Below are 8,045 nucleotides of genomic sequence, written 5' to 3'. Positions count from 1 at the left end.
GACTCTGTATGGAAAGGCAAAAGATGGGGAGAGGGTGATAAGATTTGTTATAAAAATTGTGTAACACAGTCTGGTAACGAAAGGACCTGTCTTTTGCCTGTATATTCATGTTCCAATGTGTTGTATTTCATGTTCTAATGTGCTTCATCAAGCACAAGATCTTAAATAGATTGGAAGTTTTTGTTGAGTTTTCCTCATAATTAATGTAAACAGATGTAATGAATTCTAATGTCAAAAATTGTTTTCAGGGAGATTAAATTTCTTTTTTTCTTTATTCAAATGTCTTGAAACCGGGAAGTGCTGTTTTAATGAAGAGTATTGTTTTTCGTTTTGAACATAATCTCAAGATCTTATTGTCTTCATAAAACCAAATATAAAGCTTAGAACTGGATCACTTGACCCTTTATCTTCTTATCTCCTCCCAGTTAAAAATTCTTACATCTCTTAACAGCTAGCATTTTCTTAGATATGCAGTTGGGCTCAACACATTCAAGCCTCAGCACAATCTTCTTTATAGTTTTAGGGTTTTTTTCCTAGAAAATCAGCTTAGTCTGCCTATCATAGCCACTCTGCTTCCTGGGCATACAGAGAATCCTTAGCCTTCTTGTATTGTGTCACTTTGTGGGGTTGGTGCTTGCCACACTTTTTACAGAAAGCCTAGCAGGTTTTAGGAACATTCACTATGAGAGAGCACGATCAGCATGGAAAAGCAATAATGTATATATATATATATATATATATATATATATATATTTATTTAGCAGGTATGTATGTATGTACATATTTATTATCTTTTTTTTAAAGATTTTACTTATTTATTTATTCACGAGAGACACAGAGAGAGAGGCAGAGACACACAGGCAGAGAGAGAAGCAGGCTCCATGCAGGGATCCCAGTGTGGGACTTGATCCTGGGACTCCAGGATTATGCCCTGAGCCAAAGGCAGATACTCAATCGCTGAGCCACCCAGGCGTCCTTACAGACAAAAGTCTTAAAAATATTGACCACAAAGCTGTCACTCATGATCTACCAATAAAATGAAAGACATTTAGGTTGCAAAGACAAACTCAAAATACCTATGATCCACACTGATTTGGCTTTGAAGCAGATTGGCCTTCCAGAGCTACACAGAAAGTGGAGCATAATGAGCCAGGCAGGACTTGAGCTTGTACACATGATCCAACAATAAAGAGGGATCAACATGTGCAACACAGTGCCTTAAAGAAACCATAGATTTGAACTGAGTTGATGTTGAATTCTTAGAACTGGCTGTAAACTGTAATCAGAAAACATAAATCGTGTTAAAAGCTTGTTTTCCAAAAGGTAGAGCCATTTGATATTGTGAAACTGTGAAGCACAAGAATAACTTGGGGACATGGCAGCATGAATGACTAGGAAAAGTTCTCATTCCTGTAATTAGGAAGGTGATATGCTTTGCTCAGAACACAGTTCTGGTTTCCTAAGGACTTAGGAACTGAGGCAATGGGTCTGTCATGTAGCCTATTCAATTTTCTTTTTAAGATTTTATTTATTTATTCATGAGAGACACCGGCAGAGGGAGAAGCAGGCTCCCTGTGGGGACCAATGTGGGACTTGACCCCAGGACCCTGGGATCACAACCTGAGCCAAAGGCAGATGCTCAACCACTGAACCATCCATGTAACCTATTCAAATGAACTTTTTCAGTCCTGGTAAAGAAGGCTGTACATCATGGGTATATTGAGGCCAAGATTTTCCCAAGTATTTGTGGCCTGCGGTGGCTCATTCCATTCCCACTCTTCCTGCTGTTAGAAGGTTCTTCACAAAGTCTTGCCTTTGACACAACTAGATGGTTCTCAAAGTATTGACACATTTAGTTGGGTTAGACAGGGGCTAATCTTTCTCATTGGGGTAACTAGAACTAGAATGAAGCAGTTTTTATTTAGTTATTAATTAATTATTAATTGAAAGAATGCTCAGTGATCACTATAATCTACTAAGTCATGCTAGAATTTGGAGATATGGAGATGGGTGGGATCTAGGGCTCCTGGTCTGGTGGAGAGACCCACATGCCAGATTTCTGGAAGAATACTGCTATCATTCAGTGAGTGAAGGACTAAGGAAGAATAAGTTTTGGAGGACAGTGAGTTTCATTTGGAGATACTGAATCTGTGAAGCCTGTTGAGCATCCAAGTAGAGATACCTGGTGGACATTTGGAACTGTATCTGAATCCCAGGAGAGAAGTCCAAATAGGAAGTCTAGCTTTGTGAGTCATCATTTTATATATGTTTATTGAAGTCACTGGCACTGATTGAGTCACACCGAGATTCTATAGAGTAAAGAAGAGAGAAAAGGATTAGAACTGAATCCCTTTGAGAATCCTTCCAATTTCATTGGTGACATCTGATGAATACTATTGTCTAAATACACATTGCTCTCACATTGAATTTACATTTGAAAAGCATGAATAAACTTGCAAAACACAAAGGGAGATTATCATAGCAACTACAGATACTGGACATTTTGAAAGTAAAATTTAAAATTTAGGCCAGTAACAAAATCCAGAGTATCGGGACACCTGGGTGGCTCAGTGGTTGAGCATCTGCCTTTGGCTCAGAGGGTGGTCCCGGGCAGGATGGAGTCCTGCGTTGGGCTTCCTGCATGGGGCCTGCTTCTCCCTCTGTCTGTGTCTCTGCCTCTCTCTCTCTCTCTGTGTGTCTCTCATGAATAAATAAATAAAATCTTAAAAAAAAAATCCAGAGTACCTTCAGAATCAGAGAGGAAGTTAAAGCATTAGCTATATTAAGGGACTAATATAGATAATGCAGTCAGAGTTTCCAAACTCCAAGTAAGCTCTAATAATTTTGACTGTTCTTTTTTTTTATTTTAAAGATTTTATTTATTCATGAGAGACACACACACACACACAGAGAGAGAGAGAGAGAGAGAGAAGAGAGAGGCAGAGACACAGGCAGAGGGAGAAGCAGGCTCCACGCAGGGAGCCCGACATGGGACTTGATCCCGGGTCTCCAGGATCATGCCCTGGTTTGAAGGCAGTGCTAAACTGCTGAGCCACCGGGGCTGCCCAATTTTGACTGTTCTTATGGGAACTATGGGATATAATATTTGAAGTCAGAACTATCTGGAATTCAAGATTGAGATCAATATAGAACACTCAAGTAACAAAAGGACTATTCAGACAAAAAGTAGGCAAATTAAGAGGTTTTCTGGGATCCAGATTTATTGATATCATTGAGATGGGTTGAATTCTTAAATCTCAGTTATTATGATGTAATAAACTTCCTCAAAATTTAGTGGCTTAAAACAATAACAGCTTCTTACAGCTCATGGATTCTGTGAGTTGGCTGGGCTCTACTAGGTAGCATTTCTGCTAGATGGCTGTATTCACCTGGGAGCTCAGCTGGGGTTGGAATGCCCAAGATGGTATCACATATACATCTGGCTTATGCTGGAATGGTTGGGGGCTGGCTAGGCCTCTCTTTTCTTATTTAGTGGCTTAGCATGAGCTGTTTAACCTATCAGCTGATTCCCAAAAACACAAAAGCAGAAACCATAATTCTTTTTTTTAAAGATTTATTTACTTATTTTGGGGACGCCTGAGTGGCTCAGCGGTTGGGCTCTCTACCTTCGGCTCAGGGCATGATCCCGAGGTCCAGGATCAAGTCCCACATCAGGCTCCTTGCAGGGAGCCTGCTTCTCCCTTTGTCTGTGTCTTTGCCTCTCTCACTCTCTCTCTGTATCTCTCATGAATAAATAAATAAAAATCTTTAAAAAAATAAAATAAAGATTTATTTACTTATTTTGAGAGAGTTTGCAAGAGTGAGTACACACGAGAGGGAGGGACAGAGGGAGAGGGAGAGAGAATTCCAAGCAGACTCCACATTGATCACAGCTTGATGTGGGGCTTAATCTCATGACCCTGAGATCACTGTCTGAACTAAGACCAAGGATTCGATGCTTAATGGACTGTGTCATCCAGGCATCCTGAAACTACAAGTCTTCTTTTTTTTTTTTTAAAGATTTTATTTATTCATTCATGATACACACACACACACACACACACACACACACATAGAGAGAGAGAGAGACAGAGACAGAGACACAGGCAGAGGGAGAAGCAGGCTCCATGCAGGGAACCCGACGCAGGACTTGATCCCAGGACTCCATGATCGCGCCCTGGGCCAAAGGCAGGCGCCAAACCGCTGAGCCACCCAGGGATCCCCACTACAAGTCTTCTTAAGGCCTTAAGGTTCTTGTAGTTCTTAGGAATACTAGAATGTCACTTTGGTCTCATTCTATTGACAAAAGCAAGTTATAAGACCAGTCCTAGGGAAAATAGGCTCTACCTCTTGATGAGAGGAGTGATGTATGTACAGGGATGGGGGAATTTTTGGCGGTCATCTTTGGAAAAGATCCACCACAAGCGTTGATTTCCCTTTTTTCCACTTGGCTGTAAGTACTACAGTCTTCTGCAGGACACTTTGAGTAGGACATTATGCTTGGTCCTCACTCTGGGTGAACCCCACGAGTTCCTGATGGCATTGTAGTTCCTATGACTTTCTAATATATTTTACGGAAAAGAAAATCCACTGAAAGGAAGTTCATAAAAATGTATAGGGCCTTCTCAAACAGACTTTTGCCATTAAGTTACCTAAGCTTCTCTCTTTTCCTTCTTCTCAATGTTCACCAGGTTTCTTTCAGTATGTTTTTCTTCTAATGAAGTAAAGGAATTGTTATATTGTGAAATTCTGTGATAACATCTTTTCCAGGTACATTGATAGCCGTGTTGGTAGTGCTGGGAGTAGAGGAGGAGGAATATGTTGAGTTATTTCAAGGGTGGGAGAACAGGTGGTTTGGGGGATATGATCTATGTCATTAACTGGGTGTTTCAAGGGTGCCAGTCACCAGAGATGAGAGAGCAGAACGGGAGCTGAGGGCAAAGCACAAGCCAGCACCTTGCAAACCCCCCTCCCCCTGCCCCCCGGTGGGATATGTGTGAAGTTCCTCAGGTACTCCTAGCTGCCCTAGAACAAAGGCAAGGGGAAAACAAATGGTCAGCTGATAGAGATCACTGTCATGCAGGACATGAGTCTCCCATCAGTTTGCAACTGTCTTAATGATTTACAAGGAAAAAGCAATCTCCAGAAAACTAGAGACTCAATTTTCTTGGAGCCCTAACATCACCCTCCCCTCCATAGGATAGAAAAGCTTAGAAATGTGAGTTACTTCTCATACCCCAGTACAACTCTTTCTACCCATGGGTCCTGCCCTTGTGCTTTAATAAAAGCCCCTTTTTGCACCAGAGATGTCTCACGAATTCTTTCTTGGCCACTGGCTCCAAACCCCACCCCTTCAAACCACATCAACCACTGCCCTTCTTTAGCTGTGAAGTAGCTATGTACCTCCATCAGGAATCTGGAGCTTGGCCATAGCCTCAATGCTGTAGACTGCAGCTATGCTAATTACAGGTCGGCTTTATGATTATTGAAAAATAATAAAGGTGGAGTTTTGAACATTGGCATTTTTGCTGGGTGCTGAAGAACAACAGGCAGAGCTTGGTGGTCACATAGCTTAGGGTCAGATGAAGAATGGGAAAGAATGACTCTCAGGTGAAAGCAGGACATGTCACAGCCTTTGGTCTTTTCTTTCTTGCAACAGTTTTCAAAAAGGCCCAGGTTGAGGAGGTAAAGGGGAGGGCAGAAAGAGAGAGAGAGAGAGAGAGAGAGAGAAGTGTGGTGGTAGAGTGGTTTGTATCACAAACTATGTGATATTTTAGGATGTGCTATGTGTGATGGTTTGTGGAAAAGACAAATAGTCAAGGGAGCAGAATGGTGGGACTAGACAGCATGGATGAGTGACTTCTCAAGTAGGATAAGGAAAAGCTCCTGGGAAATTTGGGATGCCTCAAAATTGGAGAGGAAGGTGGGTTTTAGTAAGAGTTGTGTGGTCTGTGTAGTTGCATCCCTTTACGTACAGAGTGGGGTTCTTGGTTGGAAAATGCTTTTTTAACAGTGGTGCCTCTCAGGCTCGCTGCTTTGATGACATTGCCTATCTTAGGGAACTCTGGACCCCAAATCTGTACTTGGGAAAATTGACTCTTTTTGTGCTGTTCTTTTCTCCTGGTGGTTTCTAATATAATTTTGGAAAATGTCAGTCTATATCCGCTCTGTCATAGAAATACAAATAAAAGAATTTTCTCTGAGTTGTTCAGCTAAAGGATAGAGGGAGAAAAGTGTGGGGAAAGGTAGAGGGGCTGTCAAAATGAGATAACAAAAAGGTGAATACATAGCTAGGAAGTGAGAGGGTTGGTTTCTTACCGCAGTTACCACTTTGCTGCTGTTAAATTCCAGGCAAGAGCCTTTCTCTGCCTTTAAGGGTTTTACCTGAGTGCTAGTTTCTTATGGCAATGATTCTCAACTGTAGCAGGGGAGACCATGTTTAGTTTGGAAGAGTTCTGTGTATGATGGTGATACTCTGTTCTCTTCCTTCTGCCTTCCCATCCAGTTGAGGAGGATTGCACCATGGATTCTCCACCAGCTGCAGAATATTTAAACTCATGCATCAGACATTCAAGAACCTTTTTAATGTGGCTCCCCAGACCATACTTTGCACTTCCTCCTAGCTGAATGTATTACTGTGGCCAGTTCAGCATCTTGCAGACCTCATACCATTTCTCAGCTCCACTGCTTAGCACTATTGTGCTTGACTCTTCTCCTTCTCTTGCCAAAGGTTTTCCCATTCTTCAAGGCCCCACTCAGGTCCTTCTTATTTCATGAAGCCTTTCATAATGCTCCAGCCACACTGGTTAGACCTTGTTTCTGAATGGGAGTTATGTGGGGCCCCCAGTGGGAAGAGAGGACTGTGAATGCAGAGTCATAAACATTATTTACATGGAAACCTATTGATATCCTCTTATAGTTGAGTTAATCTAATGACATTAATGCTTTTGACACAGATTTCTAGTGGTCTGAATAATTTTCTTTCCCCTCAAATGGTTTCTGAAATCCCTTCTGCCCTCCCACCAAAACTTTCGAAGTTCCTTGATAAAGGAAATGTTATATAAATTGGCCACGTGGCTACTACAACCAACAGTTAGTTTATCACTGCAAACTTGAAAATGATTGTTGGTCCCAACAACCTTGGAAAAGTGTATTTCGAAAAATGCTGTAGACTATAGCTATGCTAATTACAGGTAGACTACATATTTGGCTTTCTTTTTACTTCCATGGCATTAATGAGTATTGTTGAAAATACTGCCTGTCCTAAGACATCTTATCTTAGATCCTTTCAATATGGTGCATCTCTAAGACTTTATTTCCAAGGGAGTCATTAACATCAGCGAATGCTACACATTTTTTGACTTTGCAACTAAATTTTAAATGGCTTATCATCTTATCATTCATTTAACAAATAATTACCGAGTGTACCACATAATCAGTATTCTGCACAATTTATCGCAGACATGAAGATAAACAAGGCACAGTCTCTGCCTTGAATGATTCTGTGTATAGGAATAGCCATAATATACATGTGGAAAGGAATGTAAAGGAAAATAAAAAGGAAAAGGTGTTATGAAAAAGGCTTAGCTAAAGTTTTGGGGCTGATAGTTCGCTGTTGTTTGGGAGGATTATGGATGCCTTTTTTTTTTTTTAAAGATTTATTTATTTATTTATTTATTTATTTATTTATTTGAGAGAGAGAGAGCAAGCACTTGAAAATGATCCTTGGGGGAGGAGTAGAGGGAGAAGGGAAAGAGAGAATCCTCAAGCGGAGGATTGCTTCTTCATCCTCTCTTCTAAGCACAGAGCCCAATGCAGAGGTCAATCCCAGGACTCTGAGGTCATGACCTGAGCCAAAATCAAAAGATGCCTAACTGACTGAGTCACCCAGGTGCCCCTATGGAAGAGTTTTTATTTTTTTATTTTTAAGCTTTTATTTTTTTTTAAAGATTTTATTTACTTATTTATTCATATGAGAGAGAGAGAGAGAGAGAGAGAGAGGCAGAGACACAGGCAGAGGGAGAAGCAGGCTCCATCCACCGGGA

The 8,045-nt window shown here is 41.0% G+C and overlaps 1 pseudogene; it reads right to left on the bottom strand.

The window, feature by feature from the left end:
• Positions 1 to 380: 380 nt before the first annotated feature.
• On the bottom strand, positions 381 to 5,431 carry LOC129517824 (60S ribosomal protein L36a-like; annotated as a pseudogene).
• Positions 5,432 to 8,045: the final 2,614 nt, after the last annotated feature.

The sequence above is a fragment of the Nyctereutes procyonoides genome, unplaced genomic scaffold (assembly GCF_905146905.1).
Source record: "Nyctereutes procyonoides isolate TBG_1078 unplaced genomic scaffold, NYPRO_anot_genome, whole genome shotgun sequence".
Taxonomy (NCBI): Eukaryota; Metazoa; Chordata; class Mammalia; order Carnivora; family Canidae; genus Nyctereutes; species Nyctereutes procyonoides.
This window is presented reverse-complemented; position numbering and strand designations above follow the sequence as displayed.